Source organism: Myotis nattereri (assembly GCF_964212035.1).
Source record: "Myotis nattereri genome assembly, chromosome: 13".
NCBI classification, from domain to species: Eukaryota; Metazoa; Chordata; class Mammalia; order Chiroptera; family Vespertilionidae; genus Myotis; species Myotis nattereri.
The window spans coordinates 2,372,708-2,395,622 of NC_138088.1; positions in this window are offsets into that span (position 1 = coordinate 2,372,708).

A 22,915-nucleotide genomic window follows, 5' to 3' on the forward strand; every position below is an offset into this window, starting at 1 on the left:
ACATGGGGGTATGAGGACAAGCAATAAACAACATGCTGTGCCTCACCACTCACAAAGTCAAATGGAGGGTCATGGGCATCAATTAGATAAGCATCAAATAAATGAAATTTGCCTTTGCAAAGATACATCAGGAAATGGTGATTGGGCCAGGGATTGAAGGATGAAATAAAGATAAAGAGTAAAATAGAGGAGGATAAATGGGCTCATGCAGGGAAATGACTTCTCACTGAAAGGCCAGCAGAAATTGGGGAGAAATTGTGCAAAGTGAGACCGAAGATTGGGGAGGGGAAAAACTGACCACACAGAGCTTAGCCCACAGAAATGAGTTATGCCTCTGCTCTAGAGTATTGGCGAGACGATTGAAGACATCTGAAGATTGTAAGCATGTGGCATGTGTGTGAGAGAGACAGAAAAAGAAAGTAAAATGGAGGGACAGAGAATCAAATTTAAATTTAAAAAAATTACTATGACTGGACTGTGAGAACCAGCTTGGTAAGGAGCAAGAATAGATGTAGCTATGGCAGGAAAGAGGTGATGGTCTTGTTAAGAAAAACAAACAAACAAAAATGTTTAAACCATAATGGGAAATAAAAAGCATCTACTTGAGCGAGAAAAGGGGGTAGGGAGCATCGTGATGTGGGAGGCACAGATTCAGGCACCGTCACTGTGACCTGAAGAGGACAAAGCGAGGCAGGGTTTGCAAAGGCAAAAACCACACTGCAGCTCCCTTTCAGGTTGTCTATGCAAATGAAGAATGTTGTCTGGTTCCATGGTTCGGTCCATTGTAGAAATGAAGATGCTGGTTTGCAAAATGGATTGGCTCCTATCAGAATGAAGAATGTGGATGGTCTGGTTACCATGGGAATAGAAAGTAAAGTTCAGGATGTGGTTTCATGGTTGCCTTAAAAATTCAAAAGTTCGTAGGTGGGATACATGTAAGGCAAACGTCTTCACAGCCTCCTGCTTCCATTTTAGTTCCTGTCTCCCATGAATGTAAGGGCAATGGGGCTAAAGAAAAGTGGCTAAGTTAGTAAATCCTTTGGGAGGTAAAATCAACAGGACACTATGATGTGTTGAATATGGGAGATAAAGAAGAAGAGGCAGCACATCTGATTACTACAGAGGCTCCTGGCTTTTATCACTGGATGGATAATTGTGCTATACACTCACTCAGAGAACAGGGGAAGAGCCTTGTATGATGGGGAAAGGTACTAAAGGTTGTTGGGGAGATTTTGATTTCAATTCCCTATATACTGGTTTTTAGGGACTTTCAGCCTTCCCAGAAGAATTATAGATTACAAATATGAAACAGAGATAAGATGGGTCTGGATATAAATATGGGAATCCTTGCAGGTAGCTGTTGAATGGAACCATGGAATTGATGAGAATATGCAGGGAGAAAAACTTAAATGACCTGAGATGAGACCTGTGACCAGAAGCTGAGAATGTCAGCAATTTTTGGTGGGAGAGAACAGGTTCAGAAATAAGACAGAGCAGTGCAAGATAAGTAAGAGGAACACCCAGAGAGCGCTGCCCCAGGGAAGCTGAGGGCAGGGAGCGGTTCAAGAAGCAGGATATCATAGTCAGAGCCAAAGGTGCTAAGAGTTCAAGAAAGATGGTCTACAAAAACGCCTCCTCTTAGTAGAGCTCCTTGGAGGTGGAATTCTGATAACCAAAGCTACATGGGATGGTTGAGGAGCAGATGGGAGGTAAATAAGGACATTTCTCTTGAGAAATTCAATGAAAGAGGAGGGAGACAGAGCAACAGCTGGAAGGAATGTGAGACCAAGATTTGACTTGTATTGAATGAAAAGGGGTTTAGCACAATTAAAAGCTGATAGAAAAATGGAGCTAACTGGAGGAAGCTATACAGAAGGGAAAGAAAGATAATCTATTTTTAATGCCCCAGGGAAGCAGGTATAGGGGAATCCAGTGCTCAATAGGAGGTTTGCTCTTAGCTCCAAGGCGGGAAGACTTCTTTGTTATAACAAGAACAAAAGGAGGAGGAGTTGGGGGCAGAAACAGGTCATTTCATAGGTCTGTAATTGGGAGAAAAAGGAATTCTTGTTTTATAAGTTATATTTTTTTCTTGTAGATGTGGAGTAAAAATGCTGAGCAAGGACTTCTTTCAAGGAAGATGGAGAAGATGTATGCCTCCCTATTACTCCCTCTAAATTCACATGTACATAATCAATGTTAACATTCTATATGTAAACTGATGTTCTTTGACACCAATTCAATGCCAATAGGAATCCCCAATTTGGGGTACAGTGAAGAAGGAAACATTATTCAATGGAAAACAGCTCAATTGTAATACACCTGTGAAAACAGGAAGGCTATGAGTCGTCCCTGGGGCAGGTGACCCTGGGGCCAGGCCCCGCCCTGGCTAGACATCTCTCTGCTCTGTGCCAGTCTGCCTTGCGCTGCATGGTCTGCTCCAGTCTGCTCCAGTGAGACATCCTCTGTGCTTCAACTCTGTCAGGGAACACAGTTGTCAGTCTTTGGTGGAAAGGGAAAGTGTGCTCCCAAAGCCAGAGGGGAGCTGGCTTATATAGACAAGAGTCCCACCCTCTGGTCCCTGGTTGGTCTGTACTCATGTCAATGAGGATTCCAAATCCTCTCAGTTTGATTGGTCTAAAAGGCATTGTCCTGATTGGTAAGAATGGAGCTGCTCTGATTGGTCTGATTGGTTGGGGAAGATGTTGCTGGGATATAGATGTACAGCTGTGATTGGATGGGGAAAACCTCAGTCTTATTGGTTGAAATAGGATGCCAGGATCTCCTTTATAAGGGCTGGCTCAAGGGACAGAAACACAGGCAGTTCAGTGAAGAGGCAGGGAGTTCAATGCAGGTTTATGCCTGAGTGTGGTTTGGGTGAGAGTCTTGCACTGTGTTTCTGCCATCTGCATAGGAATGGCTGCCAGGCTCTGTTTTACCATTAGCCCTTCTTAGTAGGTCTCTCCTTTCTCAGCGACAACATATGTAAAACAAATAGATGATTTTGAAAGGTAACAAGATGGTGTCATACTGGCTGAATTTGGGGACGAGAAGGAAGAACATAATAGTGCGTTCCCTGGGTTTTCTTTCTTCTCATGTATCCTACACAGGAGCTAGAGAAGCAGGAACCTGAGGATACTAATAGGCATAGGTTATTTAAAAGGGTGGGGGAGGGCTTCCACAAAACCTGCTCTCTCTAGCAAAAGATCAGGAAATGGATAGTCTGGCAAGACAGAAAACTATAGACAGCAACTGAAAAACACAAAACAAAACTGTGGCCCTACCTCTACCCAAGTCAACAAAAGCCAAATGGGTAGTTTATATTTCTTTCTACCTTTGTCAAGTTGCAACAAGGCACCTCTCCCCTAACTGAGGTACCAACAGATAAGGCCAAGTAGGAAACCCAAAGAAAAAAAAAGGATCCATTTTCCCTAACAACTGGGGTAGTACCCAAGGAGACCTGGGGGAGCATCAAGACTTTCATGACTGCCCAACAGGAATAAGTTACCTCCCGACCACGTTATCAGTGGAGGACGAGTGGAGAAACTTCTACCTCCACCCAGAAGTAACAGAGTCCCCCAAACTTGGATGTCAGTGGAGGCCAAGAGCTAAGCTTGATCTTCTACAGCAGTGATGGCGAACCTTTTGAGCTTGGCGTGTCAGCATTTTGAAAAACCCTAACTTAACCCGGGTGCCATGTCACATATAGAAATGTTTTTATATTTGCAACCATAGTAAAACAAAGACTTATATTTATGATATTTATTTTATATATTTAAATGCCATTTAACAAAGAAAAATCAACAAAAAAATGAGTTGCGTGTCATAGGTTCGCCATCACTGTTCTACAGCTACATGAAAGTAATTAGGCAGTGCTTACACCATCTCTCACAAGAGCAGTATCAGTAAGAGGAAGCCAGCTAAACAGAAGATTTAAAGAAACCCAGAGCTTCAAAGCATAATACCACAAATGTCCATATTTCGGTTGAAAATCACTCATTACACCAAAAAAAACAAAGAGATCCCAAACTCTATGAAAAAGATGATGAATAGATGTCAATGCTGAGGAGACAGGGATGTTAGAATTACTTGACAAATAGTTTAATGCAGCTTTCAAAAAATACTTCAATGAACAATTAAGAATGTTCTTGATAAATAACAAAATAAAACAGGAAGAAAAGTCTCAGCAAAGAAATAAAGTTTTAACAAATGAATAGAAGCTATAACTAAGAACCAAGTGGAAATATTAGTAAAAATAGCATTCTCTATAAAGGAAAGAGAATTTGTATAATAGTGAAATTCTCATCAGAAACCATGTAGATGAAAAGGAAGTGATAAAACATTTTTCAAGTGCTGATAGGAAAGAAGTGCCAACCCAGAATCCTAATGATAGCAAAAATATCTTCAGGAAAAAAGAGGAAATTGAACCAGGTTCAAATAAAGGAAAATCAACATATCTACCCAAAAAGAATAATGAAAGTGAGTTTTCTAAACAGAATGGTAGAGGAATGGATCTTGGAACATCAGGAAGGAAGAGAGAACATGTAAGCACACATTTTGATAAATGCAATAGAATTTTCTTCTCTTAAGTGTACTAAATTATATTTGATATTGAAGCAAAAATTGTAACATAGCTCTATGTGGTTCTAAATGTATATAAAGGAAAAATTTTAAAGTGGTTATATTAGAAATAGAAAATGTAAAAAGTTGGAAAGGGACATACAGTTACAACATTTCAGTCCAATTGGTAAAAGACAATACCAGTAGACAGTGCAAAGAGATCCACTCAAAAATGTTATATGAAAATATAATAAAATGTTCACAGAACCCACAGGAACAAACACAGAAATATAAAACAAAGAAATGGAAAGGGAACAAAGACAAAAACATTGGGAGACTTAAACCCTAGCAACTTCACAATTAAAATAAAGCATAGATATTTGGAGTCATGTTCTGTTTATTTAACAAAAACTCCTAAAATAATGACATAGGCAAGTTGAGGGTGAAGGATGGAAAAACTATATTATATCTTTAATACCATACATACATTCATCAATGGGAAGCAGGAGTGCCTAAATTACTATCAGAAAAAGTAAACTTCAGAGCAAAGAGAATTATTACCAGAGACATTATATTTTAGAAAGAATCAATCCACCAATACAACCTAGAAGTCCTAAACATATATGTGTACTTGTCAGTGATGGTCAAGGGGATCTCTGGCCAGAGACAAGACTCTGGGTCCCCAGTTCTTGTCTTGCTTGTAGGAATGAATCAAACAAGAGACAACAAATAGTAGCAAATGCAGGAGAGAATGTATTTGCAGAAACAGGAATACACTCAGAACAAGTGTGGGTGATTCAGCTGGCCAAAACCAAACCAACTATCCTGCTGAGGTGGGGCTTGAGATACTTACCTTTGTCAAGGTAAGTATCTACCTTTGTCAAGCTGCAGCAAGGCACCGCTCCCCTAACTGAGGTACCAACAGATAAGGCCAAGTAGGAAACCAAAAGAAAAAAAAGGATCCATTTTCCCTAACAACTGGGGTAGTGCCCAAGGAGACCTAGGGGAGAGTCAGGAAATCTGACTCTAAGGGTCCCCTTCTTTATTTCTCAAATATATAGACTTGCATACATACATACATACATACATACATACGTACGTACGTACATACATACATACATAAGCTATAAGGCTCCCTCACGCAGGCGTTATGCCACCAGTTGGACCACATCCTGGAGGGGTTCTGACTCTTTCCTCCTCTCAAGGACTCTGCCATCTTGATTGTCTACTTTTGGTTTGTTACGTCTCACACATATTCCCTTCAATCCCCAACTGCCTTCCCCAGCTCATGTCTTTCTAACTGACTGCTCTAGCATTTCCCTGCTCAAGAGATATAGGACACATTCATTTGGGAAGCTGAAGGATGTAGTTCTGACCTTTGGATCTACTTCCTGCTGAGTTTGGGCGTAGAGCTGAGTTGGCCTATATCCATGGCTCTCAGTCTGGGAGTGGCTAGGTTAGGGTGGAGGGGAAGTATGGTACAGCCTGATCTAGGGGGTTTGGGAGCACGGGCTGAATGAAGGGGGTGGAGGTGCATCAGGATTGGGTGAAATCCTTGAGCCATTATTCTTTGGAATTTTGTAGTTTATATTTGATCTGAAATAAAGATGATGAGGGTGTTTAGAATTGAGGGTCCAAAAATAAGGGTTATTAAGAGTCCCAATAGTATTGGGATAGAGGGAGTTACCCATTGAAGGATGTTGGAAGTGAGGGGACTCCACCAAGCGGGGTTTTTTTGTGTGTGTTTCTAGGTCTGTGGCTTTTATAATGAGGCCTTTCATATTCTCTTGCATCTGAAGGGATTGATTAGCATAGAGCAACAAAAAGATTAAAACACTCCTCAAACAGGCGTCTGGTGGTGTGTAAGGGAACGAGCAAATGAGGAGAAGGATTATACAGACATTTGCGAGAATTCTAGTTCTGTCCTGAAGGAAAATGCACAGCTGCATGTATGGGCCAAGCACTTCATTTTAATATATTTTATTGATTTTTTACAGAGAGGAAGGGAGAGGGATAGAGAACTAGAAACATCAATCAGCTGCCTCCTGCACACTCCCTACTGGGGGTGTGCCTGCAACCAAGGTTCATGCCCTTGACCAGAATCAAACCTGGGACCCTTGAATCCGCAGGCTGATGCTCTATCCACTGAGCCAAACCAGTTAGGGCAAGGGTCAAGCACTTCAAACAAACTATAAAGGAGCCACAAGCCAGAACAGAGGCTGCTTTACCATCTCGTTACTGATCCTTACTTATTTCTTGTGAAGTTTTCTCGAAAGGTAACTTATTTTCTGAAATAGTAGTTTTAAATCTCCCAGTGGCTCTGCCATCCAGACTCCAGAGGGTAATCCCACCGCCTGCTCTCTGCCCGGGTTGGAACATGGCCTTACCCGGGTGTGATGCATCCAAGTGGCAATACCTGGAACCTTAGCGACTGTTGGAGCAGCACACACAACAGTATATGTCTCTTTCCTGTGTTTTTTCCCCAAAACAAAATTATGTTGTCTCCCTATAGGACATCATACAGGGGTTTGGCCTTTTCTTCATATCCCAAGATCCAAAGCCTACATTATCTCGTTAGCCCCGGGGTGGGCCTGGCAGGTTTTGGATAGTCTGTATTTTCTTTGGGGATCAGATTCTTTCTTCATGAGTTGAGATTAGATCCAATTAGCCTAGTCTTTGCTGTAGGAGCTGTGCCTTTTCTTTAGAAATTCTATATACCCTTTTGCCAAAAATTTAGATTCTGCACTAGATGCTTTCACCCTTATTCTTTGGTGGGAGAGCAAAATAAAAGATCATTAATATATTGTAAGATTTGTCTGCCCCCTCAAGTGATGGGTCCTATAAATTGTTTGCCAAGCCTTGCTCAAAGGGTTGGGGATTATCTCTGAAGCCTGGAGGAAGACCATCTGAGTAAGCTGTTGTTGAAACCCCTGAGTGTCAGTACATTCAAAGGCAAAACTCTAATCTAATAAAAGACAAACATGCAAATTGACTGTACCTTCGCTATGCCTTAAGCCACGCCCATCAGCCAATCAGAACGACTATATGCAAATTAACCCAACCAAGATGGCGGCCAGCAGCCACGGAGCTGGAGCGAGCAGGAGGCTTGGTTGCTCCAGTGATGGAGGAAGCCAAGCTTCCTGCCGCCGGCTCTGAGCTCCACTCAAGGCAACTAAGTTTCAATTATAGAAGGTAAATAAATCCCAGAATAAAAAAGAAAAAGAAAAAGAAAAAAAGGAGAGGCTGGGAGATTCCATCGCTGGGAGGCTTGGGCAGCCTGAAAAGGCCCTCAGCCCCAAACCCAGACTGGCCAGGCACCCCAGTGGGGACCCCCCACACTAAAGGAGGTGTGGCCAGACTGAAACAGCCACCAGCCACTCACCCAGGCTGGCCAGGCACCCCAGTGGGGACACCCACCCTGAAGGGGGTGTGACCAGCTGCAAACAGCCATCAGCTCCTCACCCAGTCTGGCCAGGCACCCCAGTGGGGACCCCCACCCTGATCCAGGACACCCTTCAGGGCAAACCAGCCAGCCCCCACCCGTGCACCAGGCCTCTAAACTATATAGTAAAAGGGTAATATGCAAACTGACCCTAACAGCAGAATGACTGGGAATGACTGGTCACTATGACACATACTGACCACCAGGGGGCAGACGCTCAATGCAGGAGCTGCCCTCTGGTGGTCAGGACGCTCTCACATGAGAGGAGTTCTGCTCAGCCACAAGCCAGGCTGATGGCTGCCAGTACAACGGTGGTGGTGGGAGCCTCTCCTGCCTCCTCAGCAGCACTAAGGATGTCCAACTGAAGTTTAGGCCTGCTCCCCGCTGGCAAGTGGACATCCCCCGAGGGCTTCTGGGCTGCCAGAGGGATGTCTGATTGCCATCTTAGGCCCAATCCCCTGGGGATCAGGCCTAAGCCAGCAGGTGGTCATCCCCTAAGGGGTCCCAGACTGCGAGAAGGCACAGACTGGGCTGAGGGACCCACCTCCCCTCCAAGTGCACAAATTTTTGTGCACCGGGCCTCTAGTCCTATATAATAAAAGCTCAGAGACCAAATGGCAGAATCACCAGAATGACCAGTTGACCAGTCGCTATGACACACACTGACCATCAGGTGGCAGACACTCAACACAGGAGCTGTCCCTTGGTGGTCAGTATGCTACCACAGTGGGAGTGCTGCTTGGCTGACCATGATGAGCAGCTGCTCCCACTGTGAACCCCGGGCTGATGGGCAGGAATGTGGGCTGCAATCATTGCCTCCTCGTCCCAGGTCCCAGGCTCCTCTGCCTTGCTCCCTGCTGCCTCCTCTGGATGCCCGCAGGCTGCGCAGTGCTGCTGCCTGGCTCATAGAGCTGACCCTGGGGCCTGGGAGGTGGGTCTCTGGCTGCTGCAGGACTGAGGCCTACTCTGCCACCTCTCAGTGCTATGGTCCCTGGCCAGACCCCAACCGGGTCCCCTGGAGAGGCTAGTGCTCCGGCTCCATGGACGATGCTGGACCAGGGAGCAGCTGCTCAGAGGGCGGGTCCACAGCTGCTCTGCTGACCTGGATGAGCAGTGCTCCCACAGCGGGCCGATCCCGACAGGCCACACCCCCCACCAGTGCATAATATAAAGGACAAGCTGGGTCTAATGCAAACTACGGCCCGCGGGCCCGATCCGGCCCATTTGAAACGAATAAAACTAAAAAAAAAAAAAAGACCGTACCCTTTTATGTAATGATGTTTACTTTGAATTTATATTAGTTCACACAAACACTCCATCCATGCTTTTGTTCCGGCCCTCCGGTCCAGTCTAAGAACCCATTGTGGCCCTCGAGTCAAAAAGTTTGCCCACCCCTGGATGGGATACAGAAAAAGGCATTTGTTAAATATAGTACTGAAAACCATGCATTCCCTGGTGGTGTTCTGCTTAGAACAGTGTAGGGACTTGGGACCACAGGGTGGAGAGGAACCGTTGCTTTATTGATTATACTTCAGTCCTGGACACCGGCCTTCCCCAGCTTTCTTCAGCGGTAGGATAGGAGTGTTACAGGGAGCATGGCAGGGGGTTCAAAGGCCATGTTCACGGAATCCAGATGTAATTTCTTATAGGCCTGCTCTTGGCTCCGAATTAATAGAATAGTGCTTCTTGTGAGAACATTTTGTAGGATCTTTTAATCTAATCATAGCCAACGGGTCTGCCTGTGCCAGACCTGTGTGTCTCCGCCTCAGTCTAGGCTTTTCCTCAGAGCTTTCCTTATTTGTTGGTTCAATTAGGAGGTTACTGTTTCTTCAGGAAATGGACGATTACACTGGTTCTCGTTTGGGCTAGCATGTCTCACCCCAGCAGGGTGGGTGTTCAAGGCCACTGGAGAGGAGTGTACACATGTGTACATCCCCAAAGGCAATTTAGAGGAGGTGAGACGTGTTTTGTGGATGGTTCCCCTCCATCCCATTACCTGTCTGGTTTGTGAGTGAAGTTTCCCGGATCAGGAAGTCACATAAGTAAGCGGCTCCCATACCAAGAATATTAGCAGGCCTCTCTGCCAACCTAGGGTCAGCCCAGGCTCCGTCCTCTTGATGTCACTGGTTTCAGCAGGAGCCAGTGCAGACTGAGCACCCCATCAATTCAAGGTCATGAGTAGTGGGACTCCAGCCCAGAGGCCGCCGGCCCTCCAGGCAGTCCTGATACCAATGGCCTCTCCTGTGACATGGAGGGCAGGGCCAGCGCGGTCCGCTCAGCCCGCCTGAGGGCGTTCTGATTCCCAGTGCTCAGGCTCCCCACACTGGTGACCCTCCCCCATCTCGGACCTGAGCCTTGGGTGGCTTTCCCTGCTGTGGCAGGTATCCCTATAATGCAGCTAACGACTGTGCCTGCCTTTCCTCCTCATGTTTCTCCCTTGTCTCTGACCCATGGTTTGGGATCTTGGGTCATTGCAGCAAGCATGGCGGGGACTACTTGGCAGCCCTGACATAGGCTGTGGTCATCTTGCAGAGCCATGAGGCTGGGACAGAGGACACTGCCCCCTGGTACTGTCAGTGGCAGAATACACCAGGTTGTAAAATTGTACTGGAATTTAGACTGCCGCTTTTAGGCCAGGCTTCCTGACCCTCTAATTTGCACTGCAGCCAACCTGTGTTGCAAAGGACATTAATCTCTTTCTTTTTAGGGTTTGGAAGTCAAATTTATTCCAGTTCTTCAAAAGGCATCCCAAAGGCAAGTCTTGGGGAATAGAAGTGTTATTTTCCATCTGTAAGAGAATAGAGGAGAATATCTAGGGACTCCAGACCTTGGACTAGGTACCCTTACCATGTGTTCGTGTATCCGTCTGTGATTCAGAAAAAGCCAAGATCCCATGTTCTGAGGGCAGACTTCCCAAAGCCCTCTGTGCCGGCCATTCACAGAGAGGACGGATTTACTCCAACAGGCGGGGGCCTTTCTATGCTGATTAGGACTGGTGTCCCTACCTCCTCGCCACCCCAGACCTCAGACCATGCATTCTGTGAGCCTCCCTACACGGGGCCTCCTCCAGTCCTCTTACGCTGCTGTCACCATAATTTCTGTTCCTCTCTAAAGTTCACTCCTGTGGGATATGCCCGTAGTCTGTGGGCCTGTGGACTCCCGTGGGATATGCCCATAGCCTGTGGGCCTGTGGACTCCCATGGGATATGCCCGTAGCCTGTGGGCCTGTGGACTCCCGTGGGATATGCCCATAGCCTGCGGGCCTGCTATTGTTCCCTGAAGGATGCTTTCTGGGCTTGCCCATGATCTTGTGAAAATTGATCCAGCTAATTGGCTTAAGGATGTGGTGGGTCCCGGCTCAGGTAGGTTTTATAATGAGAGAGAAAGGAGTTAACCCAGGTGGTGTGGCCAGAGGCAAGAGAAGCCTGCCACTTAGTCTGCATTGATTCCCTGGACTTCATCTCTGGGTCTGTGGTCCCATGCTTATGAAATGCCTGAAGAAATGAGGGAGGCCACATTCACTCAACAGAAAGGTGGGGAGCCTAGACCCGTAGTCACTCCAAATTTCTCCCAATAGTTGAACATTAGGCACCTCCTACTGTCCCAATCTGCCTTTCTAGATTTCTGGAGAAGCTCCTAAGGAGGGGACAGTCAGCGACAAGCAGCCTGAAGGGAGGAGTTAAAGATCCCCAAGTCCCATGCAGCCCAGAGATTAGCCACCAGGGAGTGCAGATAAGGGGGTTCCAGTGGCTCGCAGAAGCCAGGCAGCGGCAGAGCACAGGCCTCCACATGCGCTCCTAGTTAGGGCCCATACCATGTGTCGGTGAAATGAGGACATGCCCATTCAGCACATCATGGCAACGGCTCTCACTCAATGCTGAAGAATGCAAGTGAGACGGGGAGTCTATCTCTTGCCCAGGCAATTGGATCTCAGATTCCTCTAACATGTGGTACCTACCCCCATTTCTGCAGCACATGCAACAATCTCTCAGAGTACAACTTCTACACAAAGGAAGGCGAGAATATAGATCAAGAAGCCCAACTTGGGCAGACGAAGTGCATTAAATCCTAACAAGGCATATGAGACAAAATAATGTGCCAGGAGTGTGGGCACAAGGAAGGAAGTCATGGCTGCGAGTGGACTTCCTGGGGTTAAATGTGGTGGGTCAAAGCATGCTCTTTGTGGAGGGCCGCCCACCACTAGCCATACCCACTCCTTTTACGTGCCTCGGCTTCTCTCTGCAGCCTGCAGTGTAAAACAACCGTGAAGATCCGAGTGCTAGGTGACCAGCCCTTATGTGCGCACCCTGGGTGGGTCAACACCTAATTACAAGTGCATTCTGGAGTCCCTATGAGGCCCTTACACACTGCGAGGAGGACCCTCCGACACCTTCACAAAGACCCTCAGTCACCTGAACGTGTCTGCTTGCCCAGGCCAGAGGGAAGCTGTGCCTCTATCTTCCGTGCCAGTTCATCGCCAGCTTACACACTCACTTTTATTTTTCACTCACAGTCATTTCTCCCAGTTAAACATGATTACTACCTCTCCTTCCCGATCCCAGACACAGAGCAAAGCAAAATAGCCTCATCTCTGTCCTTGGTATCAGAGGACTTACAGCTTTGAAATCCAAGGCATGGCACCAAGATGGCAGCACTGGTCAAGGGGGTCTCTGGCCAGAGACATTACACTGCACCCCAGTTCTTGTCTTACTTGTAGGAATGAATCAAATAAGAGATAACAAATAAAAGCAAACACAGGAGAGAATTTATTTGCAGAAAAAGGAATACACTCAGATAGAACCTTAGTGGGCAACTCAGCTGGCCAAATCCAAACCAACTATCCTGCTGAGGTGGGGCTTGGGTAGTTACACCCCTAGCTCAGTAAGTCTCACCTTCTTTATTCCTCAAAAAAATACACACACACACACACACACACACACACACACTGAGTGCCCAGATTATTATGACCACCTGAAGTTTGTAGGCAAATTAGCTATAATTTCATGCTGAAGTTGCTAGAGGGCCAGACCATTATAAATAGGGAAGCAGGTTGTTTACCATGACAGTAAAAGTGATATTTTTCTGAAGATATGAGTAAACAACGAGATTTAAAAGCCTTTGAACGTGGGATATATATATATATACTGGTGGCTAGATTATTATGACCACCTGACATTTGTAGGCAAATTAGCTGTACACTGCATCATATGGGATATGGAAGCCGAAGGCCTGTTCGAACACCTTTGCTGTCTGCAGTTACCAAGGTAAAACGTCTCCAATTCGCACAGGAACACAAGGATTGGATAGTCGAGCATTGGGAAAAAGTCATGTGGTCTGATGAATCATGTTTCCAGTTGCATCATGCAGATGGCAGAGTGAGAATTTGGTGGAAACAGCATGAAAGCATGCACCCCACATGCATGAGTACAACCCTTCAAGCTGGTGGGGGCAGTGTTGCGGTTTGGGGCATGTTTTCCTGGCATGATTTGGGCCTTTTAATTTGTGTGGAACAACGTCTGAAGAGCACAACATACCTAAGTATCATTGCTGAATACCATAGTATTCATCATATCATGTTGATGGCGTATCCCAATGGAGATGGCTTCTTCCAACAAGACAATGCGCCATGCCACGGTGCTTGTATTGTGCAGGAGTGGTTCCAAGAACATGAGGAAGACTTTACCTTGCTTAGGTGGCCCCCACAATCACCAGATCTCAATCCAATTGAGCATTTGTGGGACAAAGTTAAAAGAGCCATCAGGCAGCTGGTTCCACAACCATCAGATCTCACAGAACTGGACAGTGCTATTCATCAGGCATGGTGTCAGATTCCTCACATCACCTTTCAACATCTCGTGGAGTCAATGCCAAGAAGAATCACCGCAGTATTGAAGGCAAAACGTGGCCCAATGAAGTACTGATGGGGTGGTCATAATAATCTGGCCACTCACGTTCAAATGTATCCCACATTCGAAGGCTGTTAAATTGCATTGTTTACCCATATCTTCAGAAAAAAAATCACTTCTACTGTCGTGGTAAACAACCTGCTTCCCTATTTATAATGGTCTGGCCCTCTAGCAACTTCAGCACGAAATTATAGCTAATTTGTCTACAATCATCAGGTGGTCATAATAATCTGGCCACTCAGTGTATATATATAAAAGTGTGATATGCTAATTAGACCAGACATCCTTCCAGACGACCTTCCAGACAAAGCCATGGTGGCAGGGGCCAAGGCAGAGGCAGCAGCTGCAGCGGTGGGGCCAAGGCAGCCACTGTGGTAGCGGGGACCGAACCCCTTCAAAAACTGTGTGCAGTTTACCTCTAGTATACCAAGTGCACTGGTTATTAATGCGGATTTTGTAATCAAAGAAAACACGATAATTTCAAGAGAAACATCAAAAGTGCTTTATTCAAAGTAATGTCCATCGCTAGCTACACATTTCCCCCATCTTTCAGGTAATTTGTGGATACCGTCCCAATAGAACTTTTCTTGTTTTGAGGCAGAAACCCAATTTTCCACTTCTTTGTACGTTTTAAGTGCTGCTCAGAAAGTGCGTGTGTCATCTATAGGAACGAGTGGTAATCTGAAGGAGCAAGGTCTGGTGAATACGGCCGGTGGGTTCATTCTTCCCAGGCAAGATCTTTTAACATATCTTTAACTGGTTTTGAAGTGTGTGATGGTGTATCATCATGAAACAAAATTACTTTGCTGTGTCTTCTGGCACATTCTGGTGGTTTCAGGATCAAAGCGTGGTTCAAGTTGATTATTTGTTGTCGGTAGTGATCAGTATTAACGGTTTCACCTGGTTTTAGAAGCTCATAATGCTCCACACCTTCCTGATCCCACCAAACGCAGAGCATTGTCTTCCTCCCGAAGTGATTTGGCCTTGCAGTCTATGTTGATGGTTGACCTGGATCAACCCATGGTTTTGTGCATTTGGGGTTCTCAAAATAAATCCATTTTTCATCACCAGTCACAATTCGATGAAAAAAGACTTTCTTTCATGCCATTGAAGCAACATTTTACTGATGACTTTTCTGTTTTCCATTTGTCTTTCATTCAGTTGTTGTGGCACCCACTTTCCCTCCTTTAAAATCTTTCCCAGTGCTTGAAAATGATCGGAAATTGTTTGCTGAGCAACGTTTAATCTTTCTGCAAGTTGTTTTTGAGTTTGACACGCATCTTCATCCAATGATGCTTGTCATTGTTGGTCTTCAAACTTTTTCCATTGCCCTGGACGTTCTTTGTCTTTCACATTGAAATCATCACTTTTAAAGCGTTTAAACCAGCATCACAAGTATCTTGAGATGGAGCATGTTCACTATAAGCTTCCCAAAGTATACGATCACTTTCAGCAGCACTTTTCCTCAAAATAAAGTAATGAATTAAAACTTCCCGCAAATGCTCTTTAAATGCTCTTTTTTTTTTGTCATGAAATTCAACATTTTTATGCATAAAAATGTCTATGATGTTAACATCTTCAGAAAATTTTGACATATGAAGTTTTGAAGCTTGCTGTCAATACAACAAAATAGCACACATATCAAAGCGCATATATATCAACATATGTGTAACTCCATCTATTGAAAAATCTGCATTATTAACTGCTATACCTGGTATATATAAAAGCCTAAGTGACCGAATGACCAGTCAACTGGTCGCTATGATGCACTAGCCACGGGGGGGAGGGGGGGTGCGGGGCAGACACTCAATGCAGGAGCTGACCCCTGGTGGTCAATGTGCTCAGCTGACCAACGGGCACCAGACGCTGGGCTCACAGCTGGCGAGTGCAGCCGCTGCCGCATGAGCCTCTCCTTCCTCTGTGGCTGTGCTGCTGAGCAGCAGGTTCAGCAGGGCTGGGGTGAGTGGTAGCAGCATGGCACTCGGCCAGGGTTTGGGATCCTCCCAGGCCGCCTGCCACTTTGCGCACTACTGCATCCCTCAAGGGATGTCGGACTGCCCGAGGGGTCCTGGATTGCGAGAGGGTACAGGCCAGGCTGAGGGACCCCACCAGTGCATATATATCTACACTAATAAAAGAGAAAAATGGTAATTAGCGTACAGCGCTACCCTTTTCATTGGCTAATCAGGGCTATATGCAAATTAACTGCCAACTAAGATGGCAGTTAACTGCCAACAAAGATGGCAGCTAATTTGCATATGTAGGCACAATGCAGGGAGGTGAAAGGGAAAGCAGGAAGAAGCCCCCTGCCACTGACAGTGATCGGAAACCCAGGGGGGAGCTAAGAGCTGGGGGGCAGGGCAAAGGCGGCCCCAGCGCCATGATCAGAGAATCAGGTGCCTTTGCCGCCCTGGCCAGTGATAGCAAGAAGTAGGGGTGGAGCCAGTGATGGGAGCTGAGCACAGTCGAAGCTGGCAGTCCCGGAAGCTAGGGGTCCCTTGCCTGGGCCTAAAGCGGAGCCCACCATCGTGGGGCCACTGCAGCTGCGGGTCCCCGCTGCCCAGGCCGGACGCCTAGGCCAGAGGCGTTAGGCCTGGGCAGGGGCAGAGCCTGCAACCGTGGGGAGCTGGGGGTCCCCTGCCCAGGCCTGACGCCTGGGCCAGAGGCATCAGGCCTGGGCTGGGGGCAGAACCAGTGATGGGGGGAAATGAGGGTCCCCTGCCCAGGCCTGACACCTCTGTCAGAGGCGTCAGGCCTGGGCAAGGGGCCTATCCTGCGATTGGAGGGTGATGGGGGTCAACGCCTGAGGGCTCCCAGTATGTGAGAGGGGGCAGGCTGGGCTAAGGGACACTCCCCCGGAGACACACCCAGTGCATGAATTTCGTGCACCGGGCCCCTAGTAGATTATATATATATATATATATATATATATATATATATATAGAGAGAGAGAGAGAGAGAGAGAGAGAGAGAGAGAGAGAGAGAGAGTTCTTTACGCTATAATGCTCCCTCACTGAGGCTTAGGCCATGGGTTCGACCACATCATGGAGAGGCTCCAGAAGGGTCTGCTACTTTGATTGTCGATTTTTGGTTCATCACGTCTCACACATATTTCCTCAAAGCTCCAACTGTCTTTGTCAGCTCACATCTTCCTAACTGCCTGCTCTGACAAATTCACAATACAGTAGAGTTGCAACATATGTGAAACAAAAACTGAGAGAATTGAAAGGAAAATTAATTGTAGCTGTCAACTCCAATATGCCCCTCTCAACAATCAATACAACTGAACAAATAATCAGCAAGAATATAGAAATACCTAACAACATCCTCAGCCAGCAAGATCTAAACATTTTTAGAATACCCTGCCATACAATAGCAAAGTGTACATTAGTCTCAATTCTTGCAAAACACATTCCAAGACAGACTACATCTCGGGCCATAAAATTATCCTCAATGCATTTAAAAGAATTGAAGCCATACCGTGTGTTCATTGATCATAATAAAGTTAAACCAGAAATCAATAACATAAATATAACAGAAAAATCTCCAAATGCTCAGAAACTAAACAAAATACTTCTGAATAAACAAAAAAATCAGAAATTCTCTAGGAAAACATTTAAAAGTCATTAAATCGCATTATTAAAATTTATGTGACACAGTGGAAGCAGCACTGAGAAGGAATTTTTTAGCACTAAATATATACATTATAAAGAGGGAAAGTGCCAACACAGTAACATAAGCCTCTACCTCAGGACCCTAGGGAGAAAAAGTAAAACAAATCCAAAGTAATCAACAGGAAGAAAGTAATAAAGATAAGAGCAGAAATCAATAAAATTGTCATACAGAAAAAAAGTAATGAGAGAAACAAAGATCTAATTCATAGGATCAATGACATTGACAAACCTCTGGCAACACTAACAAAGAAAAAGAGAAAAACCACCCATTACCAATCTTAGGAATTAAACAGGAGCTATCACTACAGGTCCTCAAGACATCAAAAAGACAATAAAGGAATGCTATGAACATATAAACAAATACATATTTGACAATTTAGGTGAGATGGGCCAATCTCTCAAAAAATAAAAATTACTATAATTCATCCAGTATGAAATATAGTTTTAATAGACTGTTTTTTATTTATGAATTTATTATTTAACCACCACTCCCCCCAAAAATGTAGACAGAATTTCATTGATTAATTATACCAAATATTTAAATGAATTAACACCCAATACACAAACCACTTCTTATGAAGTTATGAGGAAGACAGTACAAAAAAGAGAAAAATATGGATATATTTTTCCTGATAAATATAAACCAAATCCTTAAACAAGTATTAGTACATAGAATTCAGCAATCTATAAGAAGAATTATACACTGTGACCAAGTGAGTTTTATCCCAGGGATGAAAGATGGCTCAATACTTGAAAATCAGTCAATGCAATACACCTCATTAAAAAGTTAGAGGGGAAAAAGTCACACAATCATATCAGTCAGTGCAGAAGAAAACATTTGATTTAACTTGATGATGATGACACTAACTCTAAGGAAAATAGGAGTAGAGAGAAACATCTGCAATTTGATAAAGAGTAATTTTTAAAAAGTGCATGTAACATGACACTGAATAGTGAAGAATGAGCCAGAAACAAAGAGTGTCCACTGTCACAGTCTTACTTAACACAGTCCCAGATGTTATAGCCGCTACAATAAGGAAATAAAAAGCATACATATTGGGAAGGAAGAAATAAAACTGGCCTTTTCTACTTGCAGATAATCCATGAGTGCCTACACTGAAGATGCCAGGAACTCACACACACACACACACACACACACACACACGCACACACACACACACACACAATAGTCTTAGAACTAATACATGAGTTCATAACTATACCAAACTCACTTGTTTTCATATATACTAGCAATGAACACAAGTATACCACAATTTTAACTATATTACCATTTATTTTAAACATGAGATAATTTAGTGTAAATATAATAAAAAAGGTATAGAACTTTATGCTAAAACCTAAAAAGTTTATGAAAGGAATCACATAAGATCTAAGAAAATGGAGAAACATATCATGTGAATAGATTGGAATTCTCAAATTGATATTCAAGTTTAATGCAATTGATATTAAATTTTTAGCAATAATTATAAATATGGATGAGATGATTCCAGATATAATAGAAAGGCAAAGAACTAGAACAGCTAATACAATTTTTTAAATGGATAAAAAACAATAAAACAATGTATCTGCCTTCAGGACTTATCCCACAGCCACAGTGATCAAGCTTGCGTGGCATTGGTGGACTGTGTGGTGGCTGTGGCATTGGTAGATGGAGTGGCACCACTGAACTGTGTGGCATTGGTGGACTGTGTGGTACTGGTGGGCTGTGGCATTGGTGGGCTGTGGCATCAGTGGACTGAGTGGCATTGGTGGAAGGCTGCACACCTAGATCTATGGGCAAATGAGAGAATCCACGAGTAGACTTATGTAAGTATGCCCAAGTAATGTTTGACAAAAGAGTAAGTCAGTCAATGGGGAAAATGTACCATTTTAAACAAATCTTGGAGACCTAAAGCCAGACAAAATGTTTTTAAACTTGATCACAAAAGCACTATTTATAAAAGGAAAATATTATTAGACTTCAAAGTTTTAAATGCTCACTGTGTGAAATGTCCTGTGAAGAGGTTGAAAAGACCAGCTATGCTGGAGAATATATTTGCAAAGCACATGTCTGACAAATGACAAGTATCCAGAGTACACAAAGTACTCTTAAAATGGAACAGTAAAGTAATTCAATTAGAAAACAGGTAAAGACATAAGGAACATTTCACCAAAGAGGATACTCAGAATGTAAAATAAGGTGTTCAAAATTGTTAGCTACTTGGGAAATAAAAATGAAAGTCACGATGATCTATCACTAGAAACCTATACAAATGGCGGGGAAAAAAATATCGACAACACCACATGCTAGAGAGGATACCGAGTCACTGGGCCGCTGCTGCGGACGGTGGGGGTGTCAGCAGTGCAGCATCTTGGGAAGGGGTTTGGCAGTTTCTTATAAAACCAACATGTAACTTTCATAATAACTGCAACCAGCACGTAGACTCTGGATTTTTATCCATAAAAGGGAATACTTATATTCCCGTTAAAACCTGAACATGTATGTCTGTAGCAGGTTTTTTGCAAAAGGCAAAACCAGGAAACTTCCAGATTGTCTTCAGTGGTGAATGCTAAGATAACAGTGCTTTGTCCACGTCATGAAATATTACTCAGCAATGAAAAGGGTCAGACTATTCATACGCACAACTCGGGAGAATCTCCGGAGAGCCATGCTGAGCGATAAAAGCCAGCCCCCGAGTGCATACAGCAGGTCCACGTGTGCAATACACCTGAAATGACAGACCTGTGAGAGAGAAGCGGGCAGCAGTGCCCAGGCGCTGGGAGGGCAGAGGGGCGTGGCGCCGCCGTGAGAGGATGACACGCTAGGCTCTCGGCTGGTGGATGCCAGTGTCCCGGTGGTGGTATTGGACTGTCACCTCACCACTGAAGGAGGCTGACCGAAAGGTACATTGATCTCTCTGTATTATTTCTTAAAACTACATGTGAATCGACAATTATCCCATTTTTTAAAAAAGTTTAACTTTAAAGTGTTGAGTGAGGGGAAGAGGCATGTTCATGCACGGACCAGTGTGAGCAGTAGCTGGCGGATGCAGATTGACTTGGCCTGGAAGTCTGGTAGAACACTCACGTCTCTTTGAGACTGGTGATCATGAATTTATAACAGGAATCTGTTCTCCTGTGGAGCTTTTATCCCCTGCTTTTAGCCAGTGTCTGGATGGAGGACTAGAGGAAACAGGTGGCTGGGTCACTTAGGATACAGGTGTCACCAAACAGGTGCAGCAACAAGGAATGCAGGACGATTTTTCTCAAATCCGACCCTGCCCTTTCTATCGCCCCTGCAGCAGCCTGGATGGGTAGCAGAGTTCTGACTCTGAGCCAAACAGAGAGAGCACACCCTCAGCTCATCCCTGTGGTCCCTCCCCCTCCCACCACCTCATCGCTGCCAAAGGGCCTCAGGGAAAGGGATGCCTACCCAGGTTTGCCCCATTTAATCTGTCTAGAGCAGTGGTTCTCAACCTTCCTAATGCCACAACCCTTTAATACAGTTCCTCATGTTGTGGTGACCCCCAATTTCATTGTTACAAATTGAACATAATTAAAGCATAGTGATTAATCACAAAAACAATATGTAATTATATATGTGTTTTCCGATGGTCTTAGGCGACCCCTGTGAAAGGGTCGTTTGACCCCCAACGGGGTCGCGACCCACAGGTTGAGAACCGCTGGTCTAGAGGCTCCCTGCCACCTGGGGATCATTTTATCAGAAGTGCAAACTGCTTTGGTCCCTTAGACTCTAGTACTCAACCTTCCTAATGCCGCGACCCTTTAATGCAGTTCCCCATGTTGTGGTGACCCCCAACCATAAAATTATTTTTGTTGGTACTTCATAACTGTAATGTTGCTACGGTTATGAATCGTTATGTAAATATCTGATATGCAGGATGCATTTTCAGGGGTCGCGACCCACAGGTTGAGAACCGCTGCCTTAGAGTTTGCCCACCACTTCCTCTCCCAGCCCCTGCCCAGCGGTTCCCAGCCACACAGTCCCCCCCGCATCCCCACGCTCTTCCCCAGCTGCACCTGCTCCTCCGCCAGCCTCCTGGCTGACAGCCTGCCCTTCACCCCTGGGCCCGAAGGGAGACCCTCCTGCAACTACACTGACTCCCTGAGTCATAACTCCTGCATTAGCCAGGGCTCTCCTGGAAGCAGAACCAGTAGCGTGTGTGTGTGTGTGTGTGTGTGTGTGTGTGTGTGTGTGTGTGAGAGAGAGAGAGAGAGAGAAGGAGAGAGAGGAGGAGGAGGAGGAGGAGGAGGAGGAGGAGGAGGAGGAGGAGGAAGAGAGAGGATGGAGGAGGCTGGCGGGTCCAGGCTGAGGTCGGCAGGACAAACCAGCAGGCTGGAGATCAGGGCCTGGGCCTGAGGCAGAGGAGCAGCTTCTCCACCCCTGGGGCCGCGGGCTTGGTCTCCTGAGGCTCTGCTAACTGGACGTGGCCTCCTCGCACTGTGAGTGGTCACCTGCTCTATTCATTAATCTCTTCTAAGCACACCTCCTGAGACATCTCATCTACTCTGGTGTTTCAGCAACGTTCTGGGTGCCAGGGCCTTAGCCACGCTGACGTGACATTAACCATCGACCAGCACATCCTGAGAGCTAGAGTGACACAGAGCACCCTCCCGATAGAGCCCTCCTGCTGGCAGCGCCATTGCCTGCGCTGCTCTTGCAGATCAGAATGGACAGTTGCCTCCTGATGCTGATACCCCAGGGAGTGTGTGTGCACCTCCACATCCCCAACAAATTGTGTTTGATAAACGTGAGCCACCTCCCCTAACCTATCCGGGTTCCGTGTCTCTAGTCTGTCCTCACATGCAGACCATTCAGCCTCTCCCCACCCGAGATCTCCCAGGCTCATCCAGCAAAGCATGGCTTTCATTAGAACACGGGCACTCCACATGCTCCCAAAGAACAACACTCAGCAGCAAGGAGGGGCACGTATTATCCCACCTGCGCAGGCAGAGGCTGTGACCCCAGGTTCAAGGACAGCTGCCCTGGCCCTGTGGCTTCTGCACTCAGGCCCTGGCTCCGCCTCGTCTGAGCACTGCACTGAGTCCCTCAGACCCACATCTGGGCCCTGCCCTGGGCTGGCTGGTGGGCCTGCTCAGTCCTGAGCACGTTGCAGGTTCCCTTCCCCAGCTCTCAGGCCTTCGCCGGGGGCCTCTCCCAGGTCGGGGACCTGAGAGCCCTGTGTGCCCTGACGCCATCGGACTGTCAGCATCCGGCCTGCTCCTTTCATTCCGACCTAACCGCCTCTCCCGGAAACAGCAGCCCGAGAGGCCGTGACCAGGCTGCAAGCCTACCTAGAGCCTCAGCTCTCTGA